Raw genomic sequence first — 18,933 nt, forward strand, 5'->3', positions numbered from 1 at the left:
TATGTCTATATATTTAAAGAGAAGAAGAAATTACATCTCACAGCAGTTGATGCCTTTGTTAAGAGACAGAGTATATTCCAAAAGCTAAAAATAAAGACAGTTAATAGGTTGATAATGTGCAGAAAACAGACACCTCACCAGCACACATAGGAATACGCCTCAGGGCTCCTATCTCTCTCTGTCGCTCCCTGTCTGACTCTCATACATGCATACAGGAAAAGGGCTGCTGTCCCTTTAATTTTCATCCCTGCAGTTCTAGGGGAGTTAAGGCAAAGCAATTAAAACAAAGGCATATTTAACATGGGGTTAATGATTGGCTGACCCCGCAGTCAGCACAGTGACAATATCTTAATTATTGAGAAACCTAAAGTCATTACGCCTACGAATGGCCTGAGGAGCGTCTCTATTGATCGGGATCCAGTCCCATTATAGGCCCAGCCTGGACCAATGAAGCCCCCCCCCCATTATAGACAGTCTCTTTTTTCCCCCTCTTTCTCTGTTTGCCAGTCTCTGTCGCTTTTCCTGCTTCCTTTCTCCTTCTCTGTTTCTCACAGCAAGCTATTGGGCATGTTGAATGGTGAGACAAGAGCCAGATGAGGCTTGTGGTCTTTATTGCTTTCTAAAAAATTCATAACTAAGCCTGACATTTTTGCTGAGAAATGATTATTTTCCTCCCACCCTCAATCTACTTTCCTTTACGGTCGTACTCAATTTTTTAGTTTAAGTGGCAGAAGTGTTAAAAATCAAGTGCTAACAGGATTGATCAGTCCTCCTGACCTATATGAGATGAGAAACCTTTCCTGTAATCCTGTGGCATGGGTATTTCAAGCCTTGCACAACTGGACAGTTTTATTATACTGTTCATGCAACTTACAGAAAGTGCTTGGTGTTTTATTGCATGTGTCAATTTTTCACACTATTCATTTCAGATGTACAAATTTCAGTGTTACCCACAGGTGTTGGCCTTTTCATTCTGAGGAACTCCCCTCCTCCTCCCTCCTCTTTCACCAGTTAACTTGTTTGTAATTCGGCTTGTGCATGACAGGAAACGGGTGAGACTGGACACCTTGTCTGACGTAAAACACCCACATCAGATCCCATAATATGACGACCAGACCTCTGGTTTTAAAAGTAAATGGCAATGTGAAATTGATGCTTTAATTAAATTAACACCTGAGAATAGCATTAATCACTGCCTGCTTACTACTACACCGTGTACTTGCCACACCACAGATGATGTTCGGGAAAAATCCGTATATTGCTCCTCTTCACACATAGTGACAGTGTCGAGCTTTGGATGCATTAAATTTATGTAACCGTAAGTTTAGCATTAGCTCACTTTCTTTAACAAAGGAATAAAGCAGTAATGCCATCAAGCGCCATTGTTAATAATTTACATTGCATAATATGGAAATATAGCTTAACATGGAAAATGACATGAAACAACTATGTCATCTCATTAACTCATTAGCCATGACAAATCAGTTTTACAAAGCTTTATTATTTTAACTGCGGGGGGGAAAAAAAGCTTTTAAGATAATGATATTGCATTTGACTTCCAACAGTAAATTAAAGTGCTGCCAGATTATCGTATAGTTTATCACCTGGACATTTCAGCTCACTTTCACCTGTTATATGATTAAAAAAAATAAATAAAAAACAACAACAACAACAACAACAAAAACCTCTCCAAGACCTCCTCATGCTAATGACAATAGTTATAATGCATCAATAAGTATTATGAGTTCTTATAAGCTAACCCTGACATAGCACAATATGAGTGTCTTCATTGTGATTTCTTGCGCTGTCGCCATAGTAACCATGAAGATTAGTTTTTAACATTTTAGTGCCACTGATATCTGTACATCATAGAAACTCTGCCCTGGTTCTTAATGGCTAAATTTAACATCAGCGTTATGGGTAATTATTTTGGACACACATCAGTTAGATTACTAATGCCTTTACACAACAGCTGCACCGATTATGGTTCAGTATATTACTGAACATGTATGTTAAACTCTCAAATGCATATCAATAGTTAACCGGCATTTAATGGTCAACAAAACAGCTTTCTTTTTATTGAAAGATATTTTTTTTCCATGTATAAGAACAGCCTTTTAACTTTAGCAGTTTTTCAGGAAAAAGAAAAGCTTTTATTTTTGCTTGCTTGTCAAAACAGGAAAAGGCCGTTTTCGATCTCAACCCTTCAGCATATGAAGAATCAAGGCAGGTGTATACACTATACACATGTATGCAAGCATATGTACACAAACACTAGGTTGTTGATTGATTGTGCCCCGCTCCCATTTATCTAGTAACCCTTTCATTTGACTGCTGTGAGGCACAGCCCAATTCAGTCCCTAATGGGAGGCCAGTGAGTAGGACTCGGTGTCATGATGTGTGTTTTATGATAAATATAGAAGCCAGACAGCTTCTCCACTGTCACACTGCTTCCTCCTCGTGTGGCCCCAGAGTGAAGCAGCATGGGGAGAGCTGAGATGTAATTACCCAATCAGTGTGTGCCATCCTTATTAAAACACTACTAACAGTGCTCCATTATTGAAATACCCCCCACTGGACTCTTCTTAATTCATTAAATAAATTAGCACCAGCGCCTTTAATAATTCATAGAATGATGTCTACGTTTTTTCTCCCCCGCAGAGGGTAACTATGAGGAAAAGCATGGACTTAATGGCAAGGACTGTAAGATAATACTGAGCGGAGCGGAGAAAGTGAGCAGTGTGAACAATAGTGATGGTTTAATTTAAATTTTAGGTTACAGTGTGAATATTTTAAATGTATTGTTTGCAGTTGGTGGCATTTATTTAATTGATTTCTCTTTCTGTTAAATCACCAGAAATAGAACATATTTTGCCCATTTAGAAACATTAATGCATTAAGTGATGATGAAGCCGCGCCGCCAGATCATAAGAAGCGATGCACATCAGCCCAAAAGCACACCTTTATTTTTTCCCACTAGGCTTTCTGTCTGTCTCCTGTGTCCCTCTCATTTGTGTTGCATTAATGTGCTAATGAGAATATCCTTGAGCGAAGCAGAGGGGCAAAAGACAAATAAAGCGAAGAGTCAGACGAGGGATCTTGCTGTGTCTCTACATATCTTTAATTGACACATCTGCACCCCTGAAATTTTTACTGCCTCTGACGATGGCGCGGCGACGCGTGGCGATCAACACTGCCGACGGTGGTGTCGACATGTGATTGTGTTATTGATGTTATTAGCATAGGCCCACTCCTGGTGAAGATCCAGATTTATCCAGCTTTAGTTTAGTTGTCAGTGATATCCAATGTGACTGTCAAAATTTTTTTTGACAGTTGAACTGAGCTCCATGGCCCGATGATAGTTACATAGACGCATCCTCGACCTTCAACCACTACCCCTCACTATCATTTTGAGACTGACTGAAATACATGAAGATATCTTTTGCCTATTATTTTCAACTCTGTTTTTGCCTTGTCTCCATCTGTTTTCCTTAGCATGGGGCCTTTACAATACCTAATCACAGAAAATATCCCTCAGTGGTGTGATGTTGTGTTTCATGGTGAGACTCAGCTGTCAGTGACTTTTGTGCTGGATGAAAGTAAAATAAAAGGTGTGTATGGTTTGTATGCAGTTAGAACACACTAAGAAAAAAAAACAGGTCTGGATTTCTGCACACACGTCCAACATCACTGATTGATGAGAAAGTGAGTAGCATTCATACGTGTGATGTTTGTTTCAAATGAGTGTGTATATGCATTTATAAGAGTAACACTGAACATGTATATGCATATGTATAAATAAATATATGTTTATATATGTGTATATATATATATATATATATACATATATATGTATATATACACATACGTGTGTGTGTGTGTGTGTGTTTGCACCATGCCTGTCGGGATGTGGCGGCCCTCTCAGCCATGTCAGGGACAGCTTCGTTGAGGGTGGCAGCCGGGGAAAATGATGATGATGAAATTAAAATTCTGCGCCCGGCAGAAGGGGCTGCCGCGATTTCACTGGCGGCTGTGCGCATCGATCTGTTCCAGCATTTGACTTTCAACCATGACAAAACTGTGGGCAAATTAATTGTTCTCCAGGATATTAGGCATCAGAGTCCATTAATCCTCTCTGGAGCGCCACGCCGCATGAATACTAATTGTCTTTCCAGGCAGCCATCTCATCCCTTGCTCCCCTCTCTCTCTTTTGCCTCTCCTTTTTTTCTTCCTTATCCCTCTTCTTTTCTCACTCCTCTCTGTGCAAATATTCTCTGCTCTGTTGTTTCTTTACTTTCCTCCTGCAATTGCTTGTTTCTGTTCTATATCTGCTTTCCTCCCATTTTCTCTGTTGGCTTATTATTATTACTATTATTATTATTATTATTCCACTGTCTCTCTTTTAAAAACTGACAACAAACCTGGTATTGTTTTATTTGTGAGCCTTTTCACAGATAAGTGAAAAAAACAGATAAGAATTTATTTCCCGAGAACAATCAAGTGATCTGCAGCAGGACCATTATGTTCATGTTATTGATGGAATTTTTGGTTTGACAATAGGAAGGAAAGTAAGACCTAAAAAAGGTGATGATTAGGAAACATACAGAAAATAGTCTGTCAAGCCACTGGAATGGGTTTTTGAATTATACAGTATCTTTCTGTATATTTCATCTATATTACTTTGCCCAGATAAGATTGTGCTAATGGTGTAATATTAGTCTCTATAAGCATCAGCCTGGCATTTGAGAGAGAGAAAAAAATAGCCCCCAACACCAATTATGTAAGATATTAACACATTAGCCGGTGGAAGATCTAATTGGATGGCAGCCCTGTGCACCATGACAACAATCACCCAGACCCTGTTTATCTCGTAATTGATAGTCTGGAGCTTAAGCAGTAGAGGCATCAAAAATTCATACGGCACAGTGAGAACTGGTCCTTCTTTTCAGACCACACATTGATTGGTTTTTATTTCCCTCTCTCTAACCAGGGTAATTTTTAGAGTTTTGGGACAAGCTTCTGATATTGACGTTTTGCTGTGTTTTGATAGATGGCCAGTGGGCTGTGGCAGTAATAGTGTAAGTTATCTGACATTCAGGCAGGCAGGGTCATGGGTCCAGACACAATATATTCACAGCCCTTGCTTATTGACAAACTATCGCAGGTATTGGCTATGGTCCATAATAAATATGTATGCCGCAGATTGGCATTTTTTAGGCACAAATAATTGGTTTCCAGTCTTTTGTTCAGCTACTGGCCCAAGGGAAAGGCTTGGCATCATCATCAACTAATCTGAAAAGCATTCAAATAACAAATCTATGGCCTGGTTTGAGGAAACGCATTAACTCTGCCAAAGCAGATATGAATGACTTTAGAATAACCATTAACAGTACATGTATGTACAGTTACTGAGAAAGTGTTTTTTGATATGATTGGTGGCAAAGCATACATTCAAAAAATCCCAAATTGCAGAAAGTGAGATTTATATTTTTTGTCTGATTATCAACCAACTGTAGAATAAAACTGTCAAGGTATGCACATGCAACTCACAGAGAAATCCACTCAGTCCATATTCAGAAACGCTATCTTAAGTTGAGCTCTTAAGACTTACGTAACAACTATTCAGTCACCGCGTAGTATCATGCCCCCAGCCTATTATTTATTAATAATGGTGGAGACACAAGATGAATGGTGTGTGTGTATCGCCACTGTCATTTTGATGGTCTGCAGAAAAACAGGTGTGTTCATCATGGCCGCTGCTGTGAGCTCTAGCTGACATATCTCTAACACAGTTTGTTGGACAATGAACCTATAGTTGGCGTATTTTTGCTGCTAGACAGGTGCCACACGCGTCAGAAATAGGCGAGATGGTATACCTCTAGATCACACAGCACAGCCACAACACAAGATATGTGCCTCTCACACACGGGTCACGCAGGCGGCGTGGGCACTGTAATCCGTAAACATCAGTGCCAAAATGAAAACTGAGATCTTCTGCAGCCACTATGCAGATGTATTGCATCTAGTGTCTCACAATCACATATAACAGAACGGTACAAAGTGATCATTCTGTTACTGATCTGGAAGCTACGAGTCAGAAAAGCCAATTTATCAATTGTGTGAACCAAGTTTATTTTTTGTCTAAAACACTGGAGAATTTCAGTTTTAATGAAATCGTCTATTCATCTAGTGAATTTTACCAAGCTATAGTAGTAACTAGGCAGCAGTCAATTCCCTGTGGTTAGTCTGGCAGTGCATTAGTTAGGCAGTCGTAGATGAAGTGTGTACTTCTGGTCCAGTGGACACTACTTTTACTTCGACAACAGCTAACATGTTTGTGACGGGGAGATTTCTACAGGCTTTTATGGTTACTTGACATACAACTTTTATGGGTCTGTTTAACTGCTCTTAGAAGTATTTTCCCGACATCTAATGCACGAGGAAGCTGTTTTCAGCTTAAAACACTTAAACACAAAATGTCAAACAAAGTTAGATCGTTAGTTGGAGATTTTAGTAGAGTAAAAGACTATTTGTCTGCCTTCCATCGATTAGATATAGTCTTACTTCTAATGATGGCTTTTACAGTTGGATGCAGAAATAAGCCACTGCTTTCTAACATCATTCTCCAACATCAGACACCAACAAATCCTGCAGTTTTCTTGCACCAAACCTTTCTATGCTTGTGACCAATGTAATTTAATATAAGGCTATGTGTTAGTTAGACATTATGTATTAGCTGATGTCAGAAACACGTCCTGTTGTGTAAAATAGGGGCCTTTAGATTTTGACTGCAGATTTCTAAATGTCGTGTCACACGTGTTTACAATGCTGAGATCTTAGACGAAGCTTCCTCTTGCTGTAGATTCACCCAAACCTTTTCTATTTCAGCACAGCTTTGTTTTCTAACGAGAACATTTTACAATGAATGTGTAATGTTGGATTGGACAAGGTGCAATGGTTGTGTTATCAAAAGCAGACTATTATACTGGTGTCTTAGACCTCTGAAAGACTGTTAATGACAGAGGGAGAGCATAAGGTGAACTAGGAGAGCGAAAGAGCAGAGTGTAAGAATAAAAGAATGAGCAGGAGAAGGAGGGAAATAGAGCATGCAATAGAGTAAGGGTGAGGAGGTAGGAGCAGAGGAGCGGGTCCCTGGTGGGCACTTCCTGGCTAAATCTCTCCTCTGCTCCCTGGCTGCCTCTCCTCTCTTCTGCTGCTAATTAATTGGGCTGGGGAATCAACGCTCTCATCTTAAATCTGCTCCCTAATTGAGCAGTCCTTTCTGCCAGCGTCAGACAGCTCAGCATGCGTCTTCCGCATGATTTGGAGCTAAACGCACTGTCACTTTGTTACCCACCACATAACTTGTAGAGCACTATTACACCAATCACATAGTCACTGCAATTAGCATGTTGCCATTTCCAAGGCTCTATATTACAGACCTTCCCCATCTCCACTGAAGGTGAGGATGAGACCATGTACAGCATACAACATCAGCAGTGTTACCACATTGCATCACTTTCTTTGTTTCTCTGCTAAACTCACATTGGCTTGTATTTTGGAGGCACAAATGCTATCATTGAAAAACTGAAATTTTACATGAATGTCAGGAGTAAAAACCATTCTATTAGCATACACTGGCAGTTTACCAACAGTGCTTTTCCTCAAATAAATAGTTTGATATTTGCTTATTTGCTTTCTTTCCAAGAGTTAGCAAAGACGATTGATGAACCTCTCACATCTCTAATATTATATTACAGAAATAACAGAAAAAACCCAGAGGTTGCTAGTAAGACATGCAGACTGGATGAGCTAATCCCATGTGACACTGAAGGAGGGTGGGGCACACCTTGGACAAGTTTGCCAGTCTAACACAGGGCTGACATACAGAGACAACCGCTCTTGCCACACGGATGCAAACGCCACATAGAAGAGGCCAGAACCTTCTTGCTGTTAACCCCAGTTTGCTTTAGTGTTTCGGGCAACTGAATTTTGGCTTAGGCTGGCCCAGTCAGTGGGCTAAGCTGAGGTTGGTGTGTGCGTAGGATCATTACTCACATTAAACTCTAGCCAATAAAAGAAAATGTTCATATTATTATATCCAGTTATTCCCCATAAATGATAAAGGTCATGCTAACCTGCAATGATTTATCAGGTTATGGTGATAATAGGGAAAAAAAGAATTTCCTTCTTTTTCAGTGTATAGCTCTATTTTAAAGTTATATAAATGTCTGCATTTCTGCTTTTTCCAAGATAGAGACAGCTTTTTCTCTCCCGAGTCTATTTGTTGCTTTAACCATTTAACTGTGTCACTGTGTCACAGTAAACACAGGCAGAGGAAGTGTGAAACAGAATGAAATATCTCACTCAAGAGAGAAATAAAACCATTTGCAGAATTTTTGTTTGAAACACACGGTTCTCTGTATCATGAGATTTAAAGTTATGATGTATCGTCCTCTCTGATTTGGCCACAAACACATGCTGCGTGGACAAACTACTTTTAATCACTTTTAATAATGTCATTTTGTGGTTATCCGTTCATGTCCCACCATGGTACTTGTCACATTAGCAACGTCGCATTACAATGATACTTGCATGTACTTCTAATTTTTCAATTGCAGTGAACTGCACAAAAAATTACATGATGTATAAGTATTCAATGTTAAGTATAGTGACTGTGTGGACCAGTAATAAATTAAGTCCTTGCTGTCTGGTGGTCTGTGGTGTTGAGATATTTAAGTCTTCTCGCTTTTTGGTATCGTAAATCATGATATGCTGTATGCCTGTTTTTATAGGATTAACTGTGGAAAAATAGATAAGAGGAAAAAGTTATAAAGTGTTTGAAAGGACAGGTCATGGTCATGTCAGTTCATACGTCTACCTTTCACTGAAAAATGCTTTTCACATGAGTAGCTTTCAGGAGGAGATGAAGCATGAAAGAAGTGGAGGGCATATATGCCGAAAAATCTAATCTGGTTCTACTTAGGTGAGGTTCCGACCCACTTCTTCTCTTGTTTCCACAGTTGTGAATGGTCACTTGCACATACACACATTAGAATTGGGATTTAACAGTTTGGTGTGTGCGTGCGCAGCGTGATGGTCCCGCACCACAGCGCTTTGATTCTCTGTCTTGAATGAGGGAGTGATGTCATTGTTCCTCTGGGGTTTCAAAGTTACTGGGATGAGGTCACGGGGGGTCAACCCAGCCTTGGATCCATTGCTCTTCTCATCTCCTTCCCTTCCACTGCCACCTCCACTTAAACACTACCTTTCTTCTCCATACGTTTTTCATACAGAGGTTTACCCTAACCCATCTCCCTCTCACCTGGATTGGATTCAAAAGTTGTAGTGTTTAAGCCTACACTTTAACTTGATCCCTCCCCATTGTTGAGCAGTGGAGGCTGCTTCGAGGCAGAATCGATCTACTGGCCTGCTGTTGTCCCCTTGCATGGCTTTTATTAGCAATGCATTCGTATGCTAAAGCAATCAAATTTCCACTATTTCCATAAAACCAAACAAGAGGCAGAAATTTTGGACTTCATCATTTGAACTTCATGTTTTTCATTGCTGATTATAACAGGTGTATGTATGTCCACCTCCTGTGCTGGGATGTTCAAGGAGGAGAGCCAGAGGAAGGCAATATTATGTTTCATTTTGATGGCTTCCCAATATGCAGAAAAAAAATATGCGAAGGGGGAGGAATCCTCCATCAATGCACACATATGGTGTATTTATGAATATATACATAAAAAGCGTAGCAGTGGATTTTTTTTTTTCTACGGCCGGCAATGAAATCTGCTCTAATCTTATAACAAAAACATTTTGAGTTCATGTAATCAAAACATGAGCACACACAGTTATAAACTTTAACAACGCAGTTTTATTTTTCAACATGTTCATGCAAATATAGACATGCATCTATGCAAACAGACGCATGTGTTTGAAGACCCTTGTTTTGTGTTCATCCTTGTACGTGTGTGTTTTGAGCTTTCATCAAAACGGGGGCGTAGGTAAACATGACGTTTGGGACAAGGGGAACAGCGGGTGAGTAACAGTGACCTCATAGTGGTCATTATCCTTTGCTCCATCCTTGGACCTCCTTCATTCCCCAGAAGCACCTGGTCCCCCCACCCCCCTACTCAATCCCATTGCCCCAGCACAGGTCCTTGCAGTAGGGCAGGGCGGCCTCAGGGTTCGAGGGTCCCAGCTGTGTAAATGTTTTCAGTTGCTGTGTGACTGGAGCTGGGTCCTTCTTTTTGATCAGAAGCCAAGACAAGCCCGGTGTCGGTTGTTCTTGGCAGCTGCTGGGAACGAAAGAATGTCAGCATGACTTTAAAAATATGACGGTTTGTAATTTGGACCACAGAGTGAAAACTGAGCCGCTGGTACAGTTTGTGATCATCTAATTATGCCACCCCCTCCCTACCCTTCGCTCATTCCCCCTCACAAAATCCTAACTCCCCTCCTTTTATTCTTATCCAGGAATGAAGCTGTAAAGCTGCTTTGTCCCCTGGGAATTATTTTCGGGGTAGGCGTAATGGCTTTGTGCCCTGCTGTTCTACTTGTCCCATGTCTCTCCTCATCCCTCCTTAATGGCTGCACAGTTCTGTGTCTATTTGACATGCTAACCTGAGGAACAAGCAACTGATGTGTTTTAAATATTCAAGGGGCTCTTTAGTTGCAACATTTAGACACACACAGGTTATGTAGCTGTAACAGCACCGTAGGTCAACACCTGTTGGTATAGCACACCAGACAGAATTCATTCATTCATCTTCAACCGCTTATCCGTTTCCGGGTCACGGGGTTTCGGCGCCAATCCCAGCTCACTCTGGGTGAGGGCGGGTCACCCTGGACAGGTCACCAGTCCATCACAGGGCCAACACACAGAGACAGACAGACACCAGCAACCACTCGCACTCACACTCAGACCTACAGACAATTTATAGTCACCAGTTAACCCAAACATGATGCCTTTGGACGGTGGGAGGAAACCGTAGTACTTGGGGGAAACCCACGCAGACACAGGGAGAGAGGCCTCAGGCTGAGAATCGTACCCACGACCTTCTTATTGTGGAAAACAGCGCGAACCACTATGCCGCCGTGCTGCCGTGCTGCCCACCTCACAGTATGGCCTTGGCAATTGATCAGCAACTAGACAGTGACAAATAATCTGGTTTTGTTGGAATAATGAGATTAGAATCTTTTATGAGTCTCCACTTTTATAGCGAGCCAATAAAGCCCAATAAAAGAGATAGCTACTGTAAGACAAAGAAACGTCTATGTCGTCGCAGCTCAGCGCACATTACAGTCGAATCTGTGTTCATATGCACATGCACGCATTCGTCTGGCCTTCTGTAAATGTGCCAGTTTGTCTGTGCCAGTATCAGAGGGGGGCATTTCTCCCACACAAGTTGATATGAAGTACTCTGCAAATCCCTAAGCTCAAAGCTCAAGCATAGATGTGTCAAATATTTAACAAATGAATGAGTTTTTAATCTGGGGCTCAGGGGAATGGAGCGTCATGATAAGGTTCTTTCTTTTTTTCTTTTTTTTTTTTGTTTTCCCTTCATTAGCATAATTTCTCTAGAGTACATGTGCAGATTTCGTCGGCTTTGTTTGGGATCCCCACTGAGATCTGAAATGGAGGCAGAGAATCACAACAAAAACCTCTGAGATGTTACAGAAGCCTAAGTGTACCAGTGAAGGCAAGCATTGCCAGTAACACAACTCCTATTGTGTCTCTGGCTGTTCATCCATTTTCCCTTAATTGGGTTAATTGAAAACTTAAATGCTAGATTTGTTTTTTTTTTTACCCCCTATTCCCTAATTAAACTGTTGTTTTCCCCCCTTATCCAATAACACTTTGCACGGACGTGGTGCCAATCTGCTAGGAACAGCAATTTAAGCCATTAAGGGCTGGATTGAGGATTACAAATGTTAGACCATCTCTAATCAGAGAGCCATTGAAAATCCACCTAAGCAGGGAAAAAATGATTCATTAGGCTTACACGCACTTACAGACTTACTGCAAAAATATTTTACCTCTAAAAAAATAATAGAAAAAAGTGTTCTAATCACTAATGGTCCTGAAGATTAAACATCCCATTGTTTACAGCTCAATAAAATCCTGCCTGCTAATGTGAGGAATTACTTGTCGGATTTCTAAAAAGCTAAAAGCATAACTTCTTCTGACATAAAATAAAGTGGTGTGACCAGATTTGGAAGAACCACCCTACTGGACCTGGAGGGCCAAGATGACGTATAGTGTGTGCTGTTTCAACATTTATAGCATTTTTTATTATTATTATTTTTTCATTATTCATTTCATCACCAGCTCCAACACAAACCACTACAACTTCAGTAAACGCTACGGACTTTATGTTTGCAACAATTCTATTTGAAAACTTGCATGTTGAATGCCTCTAATGGCTCTGAGGTTAAAAGAAGGAGAAAGATGAAGGAGAGGAGTGGGAGGGAGAGAGGCTAAGAGGGCGGCCGAGTGAGTGCCCACAGATACAGTAAACAAATTAAGTCAGACTTTATTTTGAGGGGCCGGCTGCACTAAGCATGAGCTGGCGTCTGGTCTCAGTGTCAGCTAGAGGACCTTTATGCAAGCATGCAGTCCATCTCACGCCTTAATGAGGCAATGGAAAAACATACACGGCAGCACATCAACAGAAAAACTGCACCCAGAAAATACCAACTTAATAAGGCAATACCAGCAAATGAATGATTTTCAGAATCATGTTTTAAACAAGTAGTCCTCCCTGAGCATGCAGAGATGGAGGGAGTGAGAAAAAAATCTGCATGTGTAAGTGTGTAAGTGTGTGCATAGTGGCGCGCGTGTGTGTGTGTGTGTGTGTGTGTGTGTGCGCGCGTGTGTAAACGAATTCTTCTATAAACCTGGCAGAGCGGAGGCTGCCACAGACATCAGCTCTGCATTTGCATATTCATGGCTCAATTTGCACTTGGCTATGCAAATGTATGCAAACATCGTTTCAGAACATTTCAAAAATAGAAACCAGCATTCCAAACGACGTTGTGCTTCTTAATATGCAGCCACACAAGAAAAAAAAAATTTAGTGAAGAAAATCAAACAGGCCAAGTAATGGCTGAATATCTGATTTAGAGCTGAGAGCTGTGCTGCAATCTTCTGCAGGTTAAAGCAGGATGAGCCCAGTGCTAATGTTGCTGTGGTGTCATGTACGTATGAAGTGATTAGATGTCTTGATGTTTTTTTAGTTTTGAATGCCCTTCTTACTACTCCTGTGGGTATTGTGTTTTTAACACTCATAATGTGTAAATATGATAAGATGTTCTCTTTGTGTAACCCATGTTTCCCCCAGGCTTATTTTGTGTGGTAATTAGACTTGGATGGGTTTTTACAAAGAGAAGAAGAAGAAGAAGAAAAAAAAAAAAAAACTGTAAAATTATTGTTTCCAGGCTCCACCACTAAGATTAAAGTCAGTACATTGAAATGAAATTTACAAAAAAAACATAATTTGATCCACATTACTCTCCTTACGAAATGAAAACTGAATGTTTCATTATGAATCCATTTTCTCTTATGTGTCTCCTAATCCTGGCAGACATGCAAGTTGAACCCTTCCAATACCAAAGCAACTGGCCATGTCTTCGTCTCTACCTCGGCTCATCTACAACACGGCATTGTCTCTGTTGTGGCTCCCCTTCAGAATGGGGAAAGTTTTTCAGACAGAAGATGAATGGAAGGGGAAGAGTTCAGCAAAATCTACTTTAGCTTAAATCCTATTCATCTGCTGGGCACAAGGCAGGGTAAGCTGTTCCTCTGGCACAGGGTCCGTCTGAGGGGCCGTGTGGGGCCCTCCAGAGCTTTATCTCTCTTCCCTGTGCTCCTCAGGATAAACGGCTCCACATGGAGCCCTAATCCCCCTCTTCACCCAGTCCCTTTTTCCTTTCCTTTCCTTTCCTTTCCTTTCTCCTCCTTCCTCTTCTGTCCTCCCCTCTGTATTTCCCGTTGCCCCTCCAATAGCAATAGCTGGCCTGTAGAGACTATATTCCTTCCGATATGTGAGACAAACGTTTAACCCAGGAGAGACTTGTTAAACCCTCACCACAGCTTGAGCCTGTTTCTGCTGTTGCAAAATGTGTTAATTTTACGATACTAAAGCCAGCAATAAAAGCAAAGCCCCGGCTAATTAGCCAGTGGTGTGAGGTGAGTGGCAAAGAGTGGGCATGCCACTGCTTGAGGTGCCTTAATCATTGTTTATGAGTTAGCTCAGTGGGGGTTTTGGCTGTTGCTCTGTTCTCTCCACCTTCATCTGTATGCCGGATTTAACTATAGACCCACAATTCTATCGGTACTCAGTTAACGTTGTGCTATTCTTTCCAGAGAATAACACGATGCAGCAACTTAACACAGTCCAGCAAGTAGCGATTTGTTCCCTTAAATAAGTGATTTGTGGAAGAAGTCATCTCCTGTGCACTAGAAACTGCCCTTTTTTCTGTTTTCATTTGACTGCAGGCCAGCAAATGCAGCAGATAATACTTTTTAACTAACCGATATATAATCACAAAGCATTGTATTTCTTTTTTCCCCCCTCTTCTTCTTTTTCTTCTTCTTCTTCATGGGGTTTATTTAAGAAGTGTCCCTTAATGGTGCTGCTCCTCATAAGTGGCTACAAGCCTCATTTGGCTTTGTTGGCGTGGTACAATGAGGGAGAGGGGGTTACCATTGAGAGGTAAGTGTATTACCATTCATGGAGAGAGAAAAAAGGAGGTTGTGGAGCAGAAAGTGGCTGCTGCCTCTTTAAGATGGGTTTAAGTGATCAAAATTTCATGCAACGCTGCAATTGGTGGTATAGTGTTGCTCTTTAAGAGAATTGCCTAATGATTGCCATGTGTGGACAGTGGGTTTTGGAAGGGGATTTTGTGGAGGAAGGGGCTCGTGGGGGGAGTGGGGGTTGGGGGTGGCTGAGACTAGGCCAGACTGTGAAGTAGACTGGTGAGGTCTGGGGGCTGGGGAGCTTGGAAAGCTGAGTGGAGAGGAGAGAGAAGTCTCACGGAGGGGCTCAGAAAAGGCCAGCCATATGAGATTACAGCATACCTAAGAAATGCGCTCGTCGGGAAAGTTTGTGTATTTTGGGAAGTGCTCCAAATTTTCCACAGACAGCTTTTTATTTTTTCGGTTATCTCACTCTCCCCCGCCTCTCCCTCTCTTCGTAGTTTGGACTAATTGTGTGGCGTAGCGCCCGCTGAGTCAATAAGAGAAAGTCTGCTCCCTTTCCTTTTTTTTTCTTCCCTCACCTCTCTTTCCAAACATCGACTGATAGTATGTGTATTTTTGAATGCAAAAGATAACATGTCTGTATATTTTTCAAGAGTATGGGTTCAGGGTGCGTTTGTAGGTTTAATTTAAAAAGGATGAAATTTTGTAGTGGAGCGCACCAGTGTTCCTTGTTTGCGGCTGACGGAAAAGCCGAGCAGTAGCGCATTAGGTTCTTAAGGGACACGCTCCAGTGGTGTCCCAGGAAAATAAACACAGGACATTAAGATGTTTGATTAAACTTGAGGAAAGGTTCATCTGATATTATTAAGGTAATTGTAGTATTTATTTATTCTTGACACTCATTGTATTTGCTGACATTCTGCTCCACACATGCAGCAGGAAAAGTAGGTCAAAAACAGGGCTCATTCTCATTTAACAAACTCTCTGGAGTTGATTAAAAGGAGTTACAATAAAATTCACTTTTCCTTTCACGCACTGAAATCCACCTCACCTGACGTATATTTGTTTTGCGCAGGCTGGACAGCAGCTCCGCTTGCACTGAAAACAGGCCCGGCCTCCACCTGCTGTTCAGCTCTTGCTCTATGCAGTCACAGAGCTGCAGCCGCTGTGGTTGCTGGGTTGAACTCTGAAGCTTCCACAGAGGTGGTCAGAGGGCTCGTTGCAACCGCTTTGACTCCGGCGTTAACTGCCGGGCTTGACAGCACCTTGACACCCCGTCTTCCTGGCTATTCAGTTACGCCGGTGTAAGTCAGAGTCATGTTATTATGGTCTTTACTGAGAGGGAAGTGCTACAGTGTGAGAGGAAATCAAAGATGCTGGTTTCAGTGTCATAGAACAGTGCACACTGTAACTTAAGCAGTTTCACTGCAGTTCGGAAGCTACTATGTCTGTATCTGTTAATTAAACCACTAATAAGCAGAAGGTGTCAGCTTATTACCACTAACTAAACTATACAAATTGTGTTGTTTTTTTTTATTTTATATATAAGTGCAGTGAGTTTATACGGATGCCGGCCGAACAAAAAAAAAAAGGGCATTTTTTGTCAGAAAATTGAAGGCTTCAGAAAATTGTTTGATGAAATGTTTCCCAAAACTTTTCCTGGCAAAAACTAAATGTCACTTAATACATCATGAATCTTGTTATTGCATGTTTTTTGTTGCTGTTATACCAAGAAACATTTCTAACTTAATATTTAAAGAGGTAAAGATTGATAAGTACATTTAAAGAGTGTAAAAGAATTGCCTGTGATTAACATGTTACGCCTGTGCACGTGTGTGGAGGTTTCCTGATATAACAAAAAAATTCAGTGGGAAAACTGAATAACTTTTCTAGAATTAATAAGAAAATGTTTCATAATAATATAAAAAATGTTGTCCGTTTGAAGAATGGTTGGCACAAGAAAAGTTCATCACAACAATAAATTGAGCAAATATTTCTTGCTATGGTGGCAGGAATGTGCTGTCGTCGCAGCTGAATGCATAATTTCGGGTTTATTTTGATGTCATAGTAACAGGATGGAAAATTGCAGATGTATATATTGGTAGCATTAGGGTTGACTGAGCCTTCAGAGTTAGGGTTAGATAAAAAAGAAATTTGATATAATGTAATTTAATCACTGATGGGAGGCAAAATCGTAGTACATGGATAACAACTGATATAGACACACGGCGCAGTCACAGGAAAAAGGGATTTATCTGAGTCTGGCTCTGTTGCCGGCTGCCCTGTTCTCTGTCCCCTCTCTCACATAGATACTTATCAGCTTTTAAAGGCGGCGATTCACCCCTATCACCCATCAGCAGCACCTTGCGACACACGCTGCCTCACCACTACAAATCCCATTACTTTTATCCTTAGCTAATACTGGGGTGCTGTTGCCTCCTGTCAGGGCCCACAGCACAAACAATTTGCTTTCTTCCTGCTTCCATTTCACAGAACTGCTCATGGTCAGAGAGAGAGGGGGTGAGGCTGGTTAGGGTGAGCTGCAGGCCGTGCTAGAATTGTCACACAAACTTTGAATTGGTTGCCAGAGTTATAGTAGCTTGAGGGGCAAAGAATTTGCTTTCAGTGGATGCGGACATGTTATATGACCAACCTGGTGAGAGTCCTACCTAAAGAGACTGAGCTTATGTGCTGCTAAGATATACGGCCTTTATATACTTTCAGCGATATAATATGTGTGTAGGGAGCCTTTATGTGCTCTGCAGTTTGATCTTACTATCTAGAGCCGTAACACACTCACAACCATGCGCGCACACTCAAGCCCATCATCCTTGATGCGTCAGGGCTTGTTGTGTTCACTCTTGGCCAGACTCCGCCTGCCTGACCCTTCTGACCGGGGTGCATTCCTTTCTGAGGTGATTGGCAGCCCATGCAAATACTACACAACCATGACTGGCAGTAAGAGCCACTCTGTGCCCTTCCCACAATGCCCCTGGCCCCTCCCCGTCAATAGACGCTGAGCTGGCGTCATTGTCCAAATACAGTGACCTTTTACCTCTCCAAAGTTAGCGCTTCCTGGGAACCACCCCAGAACTTTTCTCCGATCTGTATTGGAATGTGCGACACGTAGGCATGATCTCTCTGTTTACCTCCCCTCTCTCCTTGCTATCTCTGCGTTTTTCTTCTTCACTATCTCTGTCTGTATCCCTCTCCCCCTGGCAGTCCCAGCTGTGAACACAACATAGCGGGGGAATGTTTTTTAAAGCCCACTAAACAATATTCTATTAGCATAAATTTGGTTCTGTTTCTCTGCCTTTCTGCAGTGTCACAGTCAGATCTCTTTGCTTTAAGGATTGAAAGGTAAACAGCTTTAGGTGTTGTTTGTGGCTTGGCTTTCCTTCATGGCATGACAAGGCCTTACGGCACCAAATGCATTACTGCTCTAACTGTGTCAAATCTCAGAGGGCTGGAAGACCCCAGCCAACCTGTGTTTTCTAATGTCACACACCAGCAGTAAGCCAGCTCAATAAAATGAACACCCAGTGATCAAAGAGGTGACAAGGATGCTCATGACAGTTGGTTTAAATTCCAAGTTTCTCTACAACACGACACAACACAGTGATTCAAACCCTGTGCATACATATCTTCCCCTGCAGCAGTCTATGTGAGTGGTAGTAAAAGGGCTTGGAGGTATTTGGATCATTAATAGATCCCAACACTGAGCTGTTGTGCAGTACTGTACACTGCATGGGAATATTCCCTAATGATTTCCACGGACCTCAAGCCTGCCTTTTTTTTTCTCCTCCCTTCCTAATCTGTTATTCCTTTTGTTCATTTGCCTTTTGTTCTTTCTCTTTATATTTTTTGCTTCTATTCTTTAATTACTGTTCCCACCCAGCGAGGGCCCTGTCTCTGTGGCCCCCCATGTCCCAAGAGAAGCAGGGAGACGCGACCATGTGGCTTTGCTGACAATGACATGAATGGCCACGGTGGCAGGGCCACCTCTCTGAGGACTGGGACACAAGGGGAAGGAGGGGGCAGGGGAGGCGGAGGAGAAAGGATGGAGAGAATGAAAAGGGGTGGGAAAGAGATGAGCGCAGGGAGCCCCGGTTCAACCCTAATTTCACTTTTGCTATTCTCCGTGGTTGGGAAGGAATTCTCAGTTCCCTGGGTGGTTTTAGAGAGGAAGGTGGAATGAGGAGAGGGGAGGGGAGGTGGTTTAA

Source organism: Echeneis naucrates, chromosome 9 (assembly GCF_900963305.1).
Source record: "Echeneis naucrates chromosome 9, fEcheNa1.1, whole genome shotgun sequence".
Classification (NCBI taxonomy): Eukaryota; Metazoa; Chordata; class Actinopteri; order Carangiformes; family Echeneidae; genus Echeneis; species Echeneis naucrates.